The following is a 15,708-nucleotide window of genomic DNA, read 5'->3' on the forward strand; positions in this document are numbered from 1 at the left end:
CACACAATCCAAAAGTGTCCAGTGTCCACAAGTGTCTGCAGAAATTCAAAATCTCCCCTGTCCTATAGACACCTTGTACCTTGTTTTACATTACTATATAGTTTGTTGGATTTTGTCTACATTTCTACCAAAAATGAGGAAGGCTGGTGGAAGAGGCCGTGGAATTGGGCGGGGGTTGGCAGCTGGTAATGATGGTGTTGGTGGTGGATCTGATGGTAGTGGCAAGAGCAAAATAGGACCGAATGCAGGAGGTGTTGAGCCTACGTCATCGTCTGGCTACATAAGGCCTCGAACGCTTACTTTTCTAGGAGTTGGCAAACCGCTTTTAAAGCCAGAGCATCAGGAAAAAGTTTTGTCTTACATTGCTGACTCAGCCTCCAGCTCTATCGCCTCCTCTTCTTCAGTTGTAAAAAGTAAAAGCACTGAGTCGTCATTGGAGGCTCATGTTCATGAACCACACCTTTCCTTGTGTCCTTCACCCCAACCAAGATTGAAGGATGGCGCAGGCCATACTACTGATTACTCCATGGAGCTGTTTTCACATACCATGCCTGGATTATCAAGTCAAATGGTGAATTACCCAGGCCAACATGAATCTGACATGGAGTGCACTGATGCACAGCCGCTGATGGATGAATCTGCTGGTACATTCACTCAGAGCACTACATTGTCCTCGCAGTGTACAGAGCCAGTTTCTGACCCTGATGAGACTCAGGTGCCCCTTCCCGCACACTATACCACCATACACGGTGACACAGAGGAAGGTGCACATGACATAGAAGAGGAGGTGATGGATGACCCAGTTGTTGACCCAGATTGGCATCCATTGGGGGAAGAGGGTGCTGCTTCCAATAGCTCAGATGAGGAGCATCCACAGCAGACATCGACATCGCAACAGCTGTTATCTGGCAGGCCCGGAGCACTCCAAAGACAGGTTCCAAACATCAAAAGAGTTGCTGGACAGCTTGTCCAGAGGGTCAAAAGATCACAGCGTGCTAGGCCGCAAAATGTCTGCCAAAGTAGGAAGAGTGCAGTGTGGCACTTTTTTGAACAAAATCCTCATGATCAGGCCAAGGTTATCTGTAAGAAGTGCGCAAAGACCTTAAGCCGAGGGAAAAATCTGAAAAATTTGAATACCAGTTGCATGCTTAGACATTTAACCAGCATGCACTTGCAAGCGTGGACACAACACCAAACCTCAAGTGCCACATGTGCAACTGATCACAACGAAGGTAGTCAGCAACGCTACATTGTTTCCCCCACTGTAAGCCCACCGGTTAGCACAGCAGCAAATGTTGAGGTGTCGTTGCAAGGCCACAGCAGTCAGGGAATCCCACTGTTATATCAACGAAAGACTGATTCTAGGCCATCAGAAAGAACACCAACTCCATCACCATCATCAACCCTCTCTCAGTCCGCCCTGTCCACCGCTACTTCCACCATATGCAGCTCTCAAGTCCAGCTCACCCTCCCAGACACTATGAGTAGGTCAAGAAAGTACTCAGTCTCTCATCCGCGTACACTTGGTTTGATCGCCCACATTGCCAAACTAATCTCGTTTGAGATGATGCCCTTTCGGTTGGTGGAAAGCACAGCTTTCCGCGAACTCATGGCCTATGCAGTACCACGCTATGACCTACCCAGTCGCCACTTCTTCTCTCGCAAAGCCATCCCAGCCCTCCACCATCATGTGAAAGACCGCATTGTCCATGCACTCAAGCAGTCAGTGAGCGGAAAGGTGCACCTCACAACTGATGCATGGTCCAGTCGGCATGGCCAGGGCCGTTACGTGTCCATCACTGCCCACTGGGTTAATGTGGTGGATGCAGGGTCCACAGGGGACAGCGGTGGTGGGACAGTGCTGCCTAGCCCACGGTATAGGAAACAGTTGGCTGTAGGCGTTCGACCCTCCTCCTCCTCCTCCAGAAGCGAAAGCTCGTCCACAGAGCGCAGTCGTACGAGCACTCCATCTGCAGCTGCCACTGTTGCACATGATGTGTCCCCCTATCGAGCAGCTAGTGGAAAGCGTCAGCAGGCTGTGTTGCAGATGATGTGTTTGGGCAACAGACACACCGCCGAGGTGCTGGCCGAGTACTTGAAGCGACAAACTGAGTCATGGCTGGGCAGTGTACATCTTGAGGCAGGCAAGGTAGTTAGTGATAACATCCGTAATTTTGTGGCAGCCATAGCCCTTTCAAAACTCAGCCACATACCTTGCTTGGCTCACACCTTGAACCTGGTGGTGCAGTGCTTCCTCAAAAATTATCCGGAGTTAACAGCCCTGCTCCAGAAGGTGCGAAGACTGTGCGCGCACATCCGCCGGTCGCCTGTACACTCCGTTCGTATGCAGAAGCTGCAGCGATTGCTCCACCTTCCCAACCACCGCCTCATTATCGACATTGCAACAAGGTGGAACTCCACCCTGCACATGGTGGAGTGGCTGTGCGAGCAGAGGCAGGCCATAATGCATTTGTGGGAGGATACACGGCCAGGCACTTTGAGAGCAGACATGGAGTTGACAGGTGTGCAGTGGTCGAAGCTGAAAGACCTCTGTAAAGTCCTTCAGTGTTTTGAGGAATGCACACGGCTGGTAAGCGCAGACAACGCCATCCTAAGCATGAGCATCCCACTTATGCGTCTGCTCATGCAAACTTTGATGCACCTTAAGGAGCAGGCGTCTGCAGCCAATGTTGATGAGGAGGAAGAGGAGGAGGGAATCCTTGATGACATTCAGCCATTGTCTGCTAAGGGACCTCTCCTGGACGAGGTGGAGGAAGAAGAGGAGGAGGAGGATGATGATGGGGATGATTACTTAGGGGAGGAGGATGCATCTCGTGGGGCAAGTGAAAATGTTGGCGTGGCAAGGTCTGGTACAGGGTTTGTGCGTGACTGGAGGGATGTGGATTTGCCAGAAAGTGCTCCTCCACCTAGCACTCGCAGTGCATCATTGACACCGGGAACATTGGCCCACATGTCAGATTATGCCTTGCAGATCCTAAAAAGGGACCCCCGCATTGCCAAAATGATGAACGATGACGACTACTGGTTGGCCAGCATCCTGGATCCACGCTATAAAGGCAAATTACAAAACATCATGCCACAGGAGAACCTTGACCTAATATTGGCTAATAAACAAGCAACTCTGGTAAATCGGTTGCTTGAGGCATTCCCAGCACACAGCAGCGGTGATGGTTCTCACACGAGCCGTACGGGCCGGGGGCAGCTTGGCAGAGGTGTTCGTGGTGCACACAGCAGAAGTGGTGTTGGAGACAGGGGTTTCATGACAATGTTGTGGACTGATTTTTCAAATACCGCTCACACAACTGGTAATAATGCATCGATGGAAAGTGACAGGAGACAGCAGTTGTCAACTATGGTTACAAACTACTTTTCCTCCCATATCGATGTTCTCCCACACAGGTCATTCCCCTTTGACTATTGGGCCACTAAACTGGACACCTGGCCTGAATTGGCCCAATATGCCTTACAGGAGCTCGCTTGCCCAGCTGCAAGTGTGCTATCGGAAAGAGTCTTCAGTGCAGCTGGATCAATCCTGACAGAAAAAAGGACCCGTCTGTCAACCCAAAATGTGGATGATCTAACCTTCATTAAAATGAACCATGCATGGGTTTCCAAGGATTTTGTCCCACCTTCCCCTGATGACACCTAGGGTGACAGAAAAATGGCTTGCTTTGGTCCACCTCTTCCTGGGACTTCACCTATTTCGCCTTTGCATCAGCTGAATGTCCAACATCAACATATGCCACTTTCTAAAACTCCCTAACTGTGCTGCCTCCCCCCCGTGGCCGGGGTCACCACCTAGCGCACGACACCGTGCGAGTGCCGTTGCCCTGGACAGGTGGGTAGGCCGACTCTTGGGCGCGGGCACTGGCACAGGGTCCCTCATAGTGCAATCAAGTGTCTCTGACGGTGGTGGTGCACACCCGCCGTCAGACACACCGCTGTACTATGAGGGGCCCAGTGCCAGTACCGACGCCCACGAGTGGGCCCCCCTTGCTTGGGCAGGGCCCCAGCATTTGCAATCTTTACCTCTCCCTGCTCCTCCGCTGTGTAATCTGGGCCGTCAAATCCATACTGTGCCTGACACCGTCTGAGCCTGCCTCCTGATGTATAGACATATATTTTGAATGTGTACGCTATCCATACATGTTATCTGGGGATACGGTACCCTTTCTAACCTTTGTGCAATCACGTGCAATCCATACTGGGCCTAACACCGTCTGAGCCTGCCTCCTGAGACATATATTTTGAATGTGTACGCTATCCATACATGTTATCCGGGGAAACGGTACCCTTTCTAACCTTTGTGCAATCACGTGCAATCCATACTGGGCCTAACACCGTCTGAGCCTGCCTCCTGAGACATATATTTTGAATGTGTACGCTATCCATACATGTTATCTGGGGATACGTACCCTTTCTAACCTTTGTGCAATCACGTGCAATCCATACTGGGCCTAACACCGTCTGAGCCTGCCTCCTGAGACATATATTTTGAATGTGTACGCTATCCATACATGTTATCCGGGGAAACGGTACCCTTTCTAACCTTTGTGCAATCACGTGCAATCCATACTGGGCCTAACACCATCTGAGCCTGCCTCCTGAGACATATATTTTGAATGTGTACGCTATCCATACATGTTATCCGGGGAAACGGTACCCTTTCTAACCTTTGTGCAATCACGTGCAATCCATACTGGGCCTAACACCGTCTGAGCCTGCCTCCTGAGACTTATATTTTGAATGTGTACGCTATCCATACATGTTATCTGGGGATACGGTACCCTTTCTAACCTTTGTGCAATCACGTGCAATCCATACTGGGCCTAACACCGTCTGAGCCTGCCTCCTGAGACATATATTTTGAATGTGTACGCTATCCATACATGTTATCCGGGGATACGGTACCCTTTCTAACCTTTGTGCAATCACGTGCAATCCATACTGGGCCTAACACCGTCTGAGCCTGCCTCCTGAGACATATATTTTGAATGTGTACGCTATCCATACATGTTATCCGGGGAAACGGTACCCTTTCTAACCTTTGTGCAATCACGTGCAATCCATACTGGGCCTAACACCATCTGAGCCTGCCTCCTGAGACATATATTTTGAATGTGTACGCTATCCATACATGTTATCCGGGGATACGGTACCCTTTCTAACCTTTGTGCAATCACGTGCAATCCATACTGGGCCTAACACCGTCTGAGCCTGCCTCCTGATGTATAGACATATATTTTGAATGTGTACGCTATCCATACATGTTATCCGGGGATACGGTACCCTTTCTAACCTTTGTGCAATCACGTGCAATCCATACTGGGCCTAACACCGTCTGAGCCTGCCTCCTGAGACATATATTTTGAATGTGTACGCTATCCATACATGTTATCCGGGGATACGGTACCCTTTCTCACCTTTGTGCAATCACGTGTAATCCATACTGGGCGTGAGAACGGCTGGCGAGCTGTTAAGCAAGCTACAGCACCTGTGGTTTGCACACGTAAGTTTTTCATTTTTTCAGGAATGACGGTTAGGCCTAATTCCGGAACTGCGGTTGACCTGCACTTACTGGGAAATCATTGTTCGCGGGTAATAATTGTAATCAGTGATCCCCATCACTAACGTTGTTCAGCGGGTTATCTGCACCTGTAAGCGACAAACGCTGGCCTTTTCAGTGTAGCGTACATGCAGCCACGGACATGTAAGGGCATGACACACCAGTTATTGGCCAATCTCATGTGCCAGAGCCTCACGTGTCCCTCTAGTAAGCCGGACTCGGACCGCGGGGCATGACGGAGTCTCGTTCGTTAACGGAATTAAGCTTGCAATGTGTGCATCTGTTCTGTAGCTGGCATGGTTGAGGTTTCCCAGGTGGAGTCGAATTTAACCGTAGGCTCCACTCCTGGTGGTGCCCTTCTGGACATTCCTTTAAGGTTCAGCTTTGCAACCATACTGCCCACGTAAAACAAACACTTTGCCTTCATGAACGCTGTTTGGAGGGTCGTGACTCGTGGGAATAATGCCGCCCAATCAGTTAACCTGCTAGAGAGATCCTTCGTTGCTCCCAAGCATGACATCACACTCCCTAGGAAGAAGGTAATGCCACTGTGGCGACCGTACTCCTGGGGGCGACACAAGTGCACTGATGCCCAGCCACTGCTCGATGAATCTGCTGGTACATTGACCCAGACCACTACATTCCCCTCGCACGCTACCCGGCCTGAATCTGACCCTGATGAAACTCAGGTTACCCTTCCCGTATACAGTTCCATCTTACACGGTGACAAAGAGGAAGCTGCAGATGAAAGTGCAGGTTTGGCCCACCCGCCATCAGACACACCACCGTACTATCAGGGGCCCTGTGCCAGTGCCGTCGCCAACGAGTGGGCCCCCCCTGCTTGCCCAGGATCACAGCACTTGCAAAGTTGAAATACTGTGCAGTGAGATGGAAGATGGGGAGTCTAGACTAGTACAGGGATTCCCTAGCGAGGAGACTTATTTGATTGTTTTCAATGTTGGGACAGCAATTTTTGGGGAGCACTATACTCTGGAGAATGATAGATGGGGCCCACCATACACTGGAACATTCCAAAGGTGGACATCAGACACTGCAGCAGCATTTACAGGGCCCATTATACACTAGAGCATTAGAAATGGGGCCCATTATGTTTGGAGCATTATTTGGGCCCATAAGACAGTGGAGCTTCATCCATGGGGACCAATATATACTGTAGCATTATGTGGAGCTCATCATATACTGTTTCAAACATTATATGGGACCAATGATTCTGTATGGAGAAATAGATGGGCCTCGTCATGAGATGTAAAAAGTGAGGTATTTTTCATTGTACTATACCACTATTTCTCTGCCGTATCGGAGCATGATGAGTTGTGGTATGTGTTAAAGGGGCGCTCTTTCGCCCAGGGCACATGAAAACCTGCAGCCAGCCCTCCCCCCCCACAACTTTAGCTAAATAACCCCCATTTTTCAGTGCGTAACTTGTATTATGAAGTTAATTAAGGTTGACAAGCTTAAGTAAGATGAATTGATGCTTTTGGCATTCAAATGGGCACTGTAGGTGTGTTTCCTGTCCTCCTCTCACTGCCGACTTTTATTCCCCATTGACTTACATTGGGTTTTGTGTTTCGGGACGACCCCGACTTTTCCCTATAATCGGACGATCTTGCTCGACCCGACTTTTGGAAAAGTCGGGTTTCACGAAACGAAACGCGACCCTAAAAAACCAAAAGTCGCTCAACTCTACTGCTCACAAAAGTGTGAAAAAATGAACGCTTAGTAACTGTGCAGAGAAAAGGAATAAAAGTATTTTTGCTTTTAAAAAAGCACTCTGCACAGCAGTGTGCAAACAGCAATGCAGCTATCAAGGAGCCTTATAAGGCAGCCTAATCACCAACAGAGCTGCTGCACACATATATAGCCTCCCCTGTCACTGCACACTGTACTGTTGTGTTGTACAGTGAAAATCGCTATCAGCAGAAGCACTTTTTTTTTTCCTGCCTAAACACTCTCCCTATTGAGAACGAGCAGCAGCAACCTCTCCCTATGCTAAGATCGGCAGAAGTAAGATGGCGGTCCGCGGTCATGGCCTTTTATAGCCAAGGTGACGCCACACAAAGCCAGCCAATCACTTGAATGACCTTCTCTATGATGGTGGGGGCCGCTACCTATGTAATCGCGTTGCCTACTCTGTGCGTCCTTGATGATTGGCTGTGAAAAGGCGCTGGAAGCATTGTGGGATACGTGACTTTGGCACTCAAGTCGGCGACCTCATCGCCGACCTCACGCTATGGTCGGGTTTCGATCAGCGAAACCCGACTTTAGCCAAAGTCGGCGACTTCTGAATTTGGCCGACCCGTTTCCCTCAACTCTAATAAAAACTATCTACTAAAGTGCCCTTCGCTAATGTCCCCCAAAAAGGATGCACTGATTTACCCTAAACTGTACATAAATATCAATGTAAATTACTTTACAATATATACAATATAACATTAAGAAACGCCGTCTCAAGAGCATGGTAACACATATACAAATGTGGCAGTACCAGTAAAATGATCGGTGATACATTTTCATATGTTGCAGTACTGCAAGCATTCAACATATACATTATCAATATTAGCAATATGTAAACATTAACAAATCAACAGCAATTAGAGGAAGGGAAGCAAGAAGGACATCATATCTCACCCCCTTAAACCTACACCAGGCCAACCTTACACACGTGCCTTGCATGGTTTGCATCCTCAACCTGATGGTACAGCAATTCCTCTGCCACTGTCCCAGCCTGGATGCGCTGCTGCAGAAACCCCTGTCATGCTGACTTCCACCATTCCACTTGAGTTGGTATAGAGATGTTTCATACTACCGGTTAACCAGTTGATATGCAATATAACCACACCGTGGAATTAAACTTTGCACATGTTACAGCGACTGTGGCAGCAGCGGTAAGACCTGGTGCAAGATGACATTTTTCATAGCCTGGCACAACGCATTACGGACGTGTTGCATTTCACACTTGCATACTGGATACAGATCAAGGACCTCTGCACCCTTCTGTATGTTTTCTTAATGGCTACTAAGATGGTTAAGGGTGATGTTGCCATCATGAGCATCCCTATTTCAGTCATCTACATGTTGGATCACACTTTAAATAGTGTAGGTAAGCATGTGGTGGTGGTGGTCCTGGGGTCGAGAAGGAAGCAGAAGAGGATTCCTTTAGGGTTAACAATATCTATAATTCCAGGTCTGCTGTCTCATAGATGTTTGCCATGGAAGGAACAAATGGAGATGGACAATGAAAAAGGATGAGAAAGGAAAAGGTGATGAAAGCGCAACAGTTAAAACATAAAGATGATAATGATTCCCTCTATGTTGTCTGTGGTTGTCAGGAGGGGATGGAGGAAGAAAGCTTGAGGGTTACACCACCACCAACACACTGTGGTGTTGTCCCTCATGAAAGAGACCAACCCATGAGCGCCTTCTTGCAGCACTATCTGCAACTTGATTGTTACCTGTATAGTTATGATTCCAAATAATGCTGACTACTGGGTTGACAGCATGTTCTAGCCACAATACAAAAGTAAATTTTGCCTGTTGATTCCCCCCTAGAAAGGGACACGCCCATGCTGCAGTATCAAAACATGTTAGAAGACAATCTCGACAGTGGTTTTCCCCCACACAGCAGCGAGGCACACAGTTTGAATCGCAGTGAGAGCCTTCCAACCACAGAAACATTCACTTGTCACCACAATAACATTAGCGGTCTTGCAGCGCTGTAGTCCTGTGTTACAACCCCACCAAGGACAGCATCTGCAAAGAGTTTGTTTATTCTACCCATGTTTGCAAGGGTTTACTCACAGTAATTATTTTTCTACTCACACTATAAAGACATACAGATAGTAAATTTAGATTGTGAGTCCCAATGATGACAGTGCCAGTAATGTCTGTAAAGCGAATGTTGAATTATTGGCGCTATACAAGTGATAAAACCCCCCCAAAAATTGAAAGTGATGCTCAGTCACACTCAGGTGGCACACATATCAGTTTTGTAGATTACTATTGTCAGAAAAATGTAAGGATAGTAACATGGGTAGTTGACTCAAAGACAGTGGAGGACTGCCGGTATCGGAGGCCTACTGCTACAGGCGACACACATTAAGGAGACCCAACGTGGAATCTACACATTTCCAAAAATTAGTGTCAGACACTAACAACGTGACATTAATTTTACCACAGTAGAAATAGTATAATAGAGACCAACAGGTCTTCAGCTACACCCAATCCAGCAGATGGACACGCAAACAGGACTGTTCACATTTCCACAAATTATTGTTAACCTCCAGCAGCAGCAGCAACAGCAGGCACATAAGCCCCACTAAAGATATCATAGACTGCAATGATGCAAGAACAATGCAGCACACTAAAAACTACAACATCCACTAACAGAAGTTGTCAGTTGTCTTTGGATAGGATGTCACATTGGTGGTTCACTAGTGCTTTCAGAAACATTAACACCTACCCCACATACACCTTGAACACCAAGCCTAATCCCCCTTCCTCCACGACATACACCTCGAACACCAAGCATAATCCCCTTTCCTCCATGACCTCGCTTTTTCCCAGTCATGGTGCTCAGATAGTGTGCTAGGAGCACACCGTAGCAACTAAAAATAGATTTTTTACTCTGCACACAGCTGAATTTCAGCAGCACAAAATTAGAAGGTGAAATATAGCGTGATGAATCACGTTACTCACAGCAGAAAGAATTGTTTCAGTGTCAATGAAGCTGTATGACAAAGAAGATCTGCTCCAAAAAATTTCAAACTGAGATGTCACCTACTGTATGACATTAGTAACAGATATTTTTTTTTGTTTTTTTTTGGTGTGGATGAGGCCTGTATAACAAAGACTAGATGCTCGAAACAATGTCAAAGTGACACGTCCCCTACTATATGACGATAGTAACAGAAGAATTTTTCTTGGGCTTGTCGATAAGGCGTGTATAACATTGACTAGATGCTTAAAACAATTTCAAACTGAGATCTCCCCTTCTGTATTTGGTTAGTAACATAAAATAATTTTTTTTTAGTGTGGATGAGGCTTGTATAATCTATAAGATTGTCCATGGCGTTGGAACACCCTCTTTCCTACAGTTGCTGCTGGTAATGTGCAGGTTTCCTCGAGAAATATGGCCGATGTGTCTGTACATGAACTGATCAGGACAAGGGCCATGACGATGCTGGGAATGGGACGTACAACAGGATGAATGACAGGGCGGCTATGGAAAGTACGAGATCCAGGATCCAGCCTATAACGATTACTCATTTAACCAACAATAATTACCAGAGAGCGCTTGAACCTCATCAGAAGATATGTGCAACAGATGGGCAACAGCTAGGTATAAAAGATACTCATGAGAAATTGGATGCCAAAAATGCACATAATCTAGAAGATAGGCTCAAAACAATTTCAAACTCAGGTCTCGGCTGTTGTATCACATTTGTAAAAAAAATAATAATTAATTTTAATGTTCAACAGCTCTTAAATGCCACTAAATGAATAGTTTGGATATAGCGGCTGTATCACGTTTATTAACAGAAAAAAATAAATATCTTAATGTGCTTGAGGTCTGCAGACAGGTTCATATTACTGCCACAAAATGACAATGTGGGATATTGCGGGCTGTATCACATTCAGCAACAGAAAATATTAGAATTTTTTTAATGCAGGTTAGGAATGCAGATGGGTTCATATCACTGCCACAAAATGACAATGTGGGATACTGCGGGCTGTATCACGTTCAGCAACAGAAAATTTTATAATTTTTATTAATGCACGTTAGGTCTACAGACAGGTTCATATCACTGCCACAAAATGACAAGGAGGGACAAAATATTTCACATTTAGCTAGGGAAAAATATTAATTAGAATGCTATACTCGTTCATGGAGCACAATAGTATCAGTGCACAACACACTTGTAGGACATGTGCCCTGCTGGCTTTGTCTGTGGACCTCTGTAATGACAAAAAAAATGCTGAAAGGTAAAGTTAACAGCCACACTGGACACTATCTAGCTATACTTTCTGACTGATATACAACCAGCTAGCTAACTAGCTAAAATTTGGGATACCACAGGCTTTTTCACATTTAGCTAGTGAAAAAATATAAATTAGAAAGTTATACTCGTACATGGAGCACAGTAGAAGCAGTGCACAAGACGTGCCCTGTGGCTTTCTTTGTGGACCTCAGTAATGTCCAAAAAAGAAAAAAAAATCCCTGGAAGGTAAATTTAGCAGCCACACTAGCTAGCTACACTAATTGACTGATATACAACCAACTAGCTAAAATCTTGCTATTAACGGGAGCAGCCTCTCTGCGCTGTTACAGTATCAAAATGGTGCTAAAACAAGATGTCCGCTATTTATATGGAGAGGGACATGTGTTTTCAGCAGCCAATGACACAAGCTGTTGTGTCAGGACATTGTGGGTGTTTCCTGCTATTTTATTGGCTAGCCGCAATGTGCACACATAAAGTTAGGGAAAAAAAATGACTGTTTACAGGAACGCCGCGCCTCTGAGCTCTGCAAACCCCCTCCCCTCATCAAACACATGCCAAATGCTCATGAAACACCACCATTATCATTGCTAAAGTGCTGAAAATACTTTTGTGGCAACTCAAAAATATTTCCCCTCACTTTTACCGAATGTTACCGATTTTATAAAATTTTGCTCTCGTTTCTGATCACGAATCCGGATGTGCCATATTTGTGCCAAATTTATGTTTGGCAGTCATTTTCCAAACAAATTTGCTCATCATTAATCATGAACAATAGACAATGCCAGAAGCCTCTTGCCTGGGCCAAGGAGAAAAAGAACTGGACTGTTGCTCAGTGGCCCAAGGTGTTGTTTTCAGATGAAAGTAAATTTTGCATTTCATTTGGAAATCAAGGTCTCAGAGTCAGGAAGAAGAGTGGAAAGGCCACAATCCAAGCTGCTTGAGGTCTATTGTGACATTTCCACAATCAGTGATGGTTTGGGGAGCCATGTCATCTGCTGGTGTAGGTACACTGTGTTTTATCAAGACCAAAGTCAGCACAGACGTCTGCCAGGAAATTTAGAGCACTTCATGCTTCCCTCTGCCGACAAGCTTTTTGGAGATGGAAATTTAATCGTCCAGCAGGACTTGGCACCTGTCCACACTGCCAAAAGTACCCATAATCTAAAAGTATAACTGTGCTTGATTTGCCACCAAACTCTCCTGACCTTAACCCCATAGAGAATCTATGGAGTATTGTCAAAAGGAAGATTAGACACCAGACCCAACAATGCAGACGAGCTAAATGCTGCTGTTAAAGCAACATGGGTTTCCATAACACCTCAGCAGTGCCACAGACTGATCACCTCTATACCACACCGCATTGATGCAGTAATTGATGCGAAAGTATTGAGTGCATTTACTGAACATACATTTCAGTAGGCCAACATTTCAGATTTTAAAATCCTTTTTCAAGCTGGTGTTATAAAGTATTCTAATTTACTAAGATAATGACTTTTGAGTTTTCATTGGCTGTAAGCCATAACCATCAACATTACCAGAAATAAACACTTGAAATAGATCACTCTGTAATGACTCTATTTAATATATGAGTTTCACTTTTTGTATTGAAGAATTGAAATAAATTAACTTTTTTGATATTCTAATTTTTTGAGAAGCACATGTAAACTTCTAGCTTCAACTGTATAGACATCACTATAGACTGAGGTTCTGCAGCAGCTCAAGTGTATTATGTAGTATATGTGGAGTGCAGTGATTGAGCTGCTTTCCACAGATGAGGACACTGCTCTGTGATTTCCATTACTGGACTGAGTGTGCAGTTGGCGGGTACGGGGCGGTGCTGGACACTGAGGCTGGGCGGTGCCATCTCTGGCTGTGAGGTTAGATAATAAAGCACAGGGAACTATCATGTTGGTAGAGCTGCAGGTACACAAGGTGGGTGCAGTGAAAGAAGTGAGATTCAGGAGGAATGAAAGGCAGAAACAAGAAACTAATTGTACAGAGATGTTATGTATCCCAATACAGCACAGATTATTTAAAGAAAATGTGGATTTCGTGGTTGAACAACTTCTTCAAGATCGCGCTTTTCAGGTCATATACGGTATATTTTTCTATCCTAGTTTATCAAGTTTTCTTACATTTACTTTAATTCAATAATAACAACCAAATGTTTATTCAAAATGTTATCTTACACTAATATGTTCTGTCTGATTTCACATTGTATGCAGTGGGCCAGCAGCACAGTCTTTGCATGTGTGAAATCTGCCATGGCCAAAGTTGCTTCGTAGCTGCAGCTGAACGCTCCTTTCTACAGAAGCCGCCGCATGTGAAGCCTAGGTCAGGATCACACATGTGAGAAACTCAGGCGAGTCTTGCATGCTAATACCTGGCACTGCCGCCGGCACTCGGATAAGAGTGTGCGTCTGCATAGAAATACATGAGGCCGCACGCTCTGCTCCCGAGTGCCGGGTATTAAGATGCGAGACTCATCCGAGTTTCTCGCATGTGTGATCCTGGCCTAAAGCCACTTATAAAACAGCACCAACCTGCCTTGCTGAGTGCACACCTTTTCCATTCCCTATAAAACCGCATACACACCAGGTTTTATTAGCTGGAAAGGAGCATTTTCTTTCACTCCAGTAAAATACATCCCTGTCACAACTCCTCAGCCCTGTCTCCTATGGCCTCTTTCACACTTCCGTTTTTGACCATCAGTCAAAATCCGCCAGTTTTTGAAAAAAACGGATCCGCCATTTTTTTTTGGCGGATCCGTTTTTTTCCCCATTGAGTTGCATTACCGGCGGATCTTGACGGATGGCCATCCGTTGGATCCGTATTTTTGCGGATCCGCCAAAATGTTTGCGTCCGCCGGCATGCCTGGACGGACCCTGCAACTTTTTTTGGCTGTAGGATCCGCATTTTTCAGTGCGCATGCCCGGAGAAAGAAAGTCAGCCGGGGATTTAACCCTGAAATCCTTTCTGGGGGTGGAAAAAAAAATTCTCATTCTCTCTCTCTCTCTCTCTCTCTCTCCGGTTCCTTTAAAATTCGGCATTCAACGGATCCGTCAAAAAAACGGTCCGGTGCCATCCGTTTGCATCAGTTACAAACGGATCCGCTTTCCGCCATTTGGGCGGATTTTAACTGACAAGAAAAAACGGAAGTGTGAAAGAGGCCTAAGCATCTTCTGTGTTCTATATATTGCCTAAGAAAATTAGGGTAAGCTCTAACAGTTCCAGTTCTAAACATCCCTTTTGAAGAACTTACTATATGGAAAGAGATTGTCACAGTGGTGGGCCCAACAGAATAGGACCCCTGTACAAGGACAAATGATGGGCTATTTGCAGTGCAATAGCTCAAGCATAATGCACAACTCCACTTGCTTTGGAGATAGATGTGGGCCCCCTTACGTCCTTATCCTCCAGTGGACCAGTGGTCCATCCCTGAGTTGTCATTCTTTTTATTTCCTTGTAATTTAGCTTGAATACTAGCATTTCTTTTACTGTCAACCCCATATACATAACTAAATTAAGAAAACAGCTGCTACTAATACAGTTTTTAAGCTTCATATTTTATTCAACTTATTTTGGGAAAATGTTGCTCCGCTCATTAGACGCCTCTGAGTAATAATGATACAATATAAGTGAAGAATAATATTATTTTGCCTATTACTATGTATTGCCTTTGTTGCTGTTAAAGTAAACCAGATGTCAGCTAATTCTTGTCGTTCTAGAGAAAAGACACATTGTACTGATTTGTTGTAAAGGAGCCTAGGTGGTTAAATTACCCTGCGAGAAGGGTATAAAATAAAAATCCAGCTGTAAGATGTTAGAGGGACCTTGGCAATATTTATGACTTTTATTTATGGTTTCTTTAAAAGACCATGTGCCATTTTATTTATGTTGTCAGTAAAATGGGACACATTTGTGCTCTGGTGTGTGGAAACTGCTGTACACCTGCAATACCAAAACACTGGCTATTATGGTAAATGTTACCTTCACACTACATAAAATATCAAACAGCAAATAACCCTACCATAAAGACAGGATTGTCAATAAATGTTACGTAGTTAATGTTCACTTATAATATTAAGAAATTTGTGATAC

The 15,708-nt window shown here is 45.3% G+C and overlaps 1 protein-coding gene across 1 annotated transcript in view; it reads left to right on the plus strand.

Moving 5' to 3' along the window:
- SMOC2 (SPARC related modular calcium binding 2) overlaps positions 1-15,708 on the plus strand; it is a 792,053-nt gene that overhangs the window by 636,029 nt on the left and 140,316 nt on the right. The window lies entirely within an intron of this gene.

The sequence above is a fragment of the Dendrobates tinctorius genome, unplaced genomic scaffold, assembly GCF_039654945.1.
Source record: "Dendrobates tinctorius isolate UK_male_01 unplaced genomic scaffold, ASM3965494v1 ptg000140l, whole genome shotgun sequence".
Taxonomy (NCBI): Eukaryota; Metazoa; Chordata; class Amphibia; order Anura; family Dendrobatidae; genus Dendrobates; species Dendrobates tinctorius.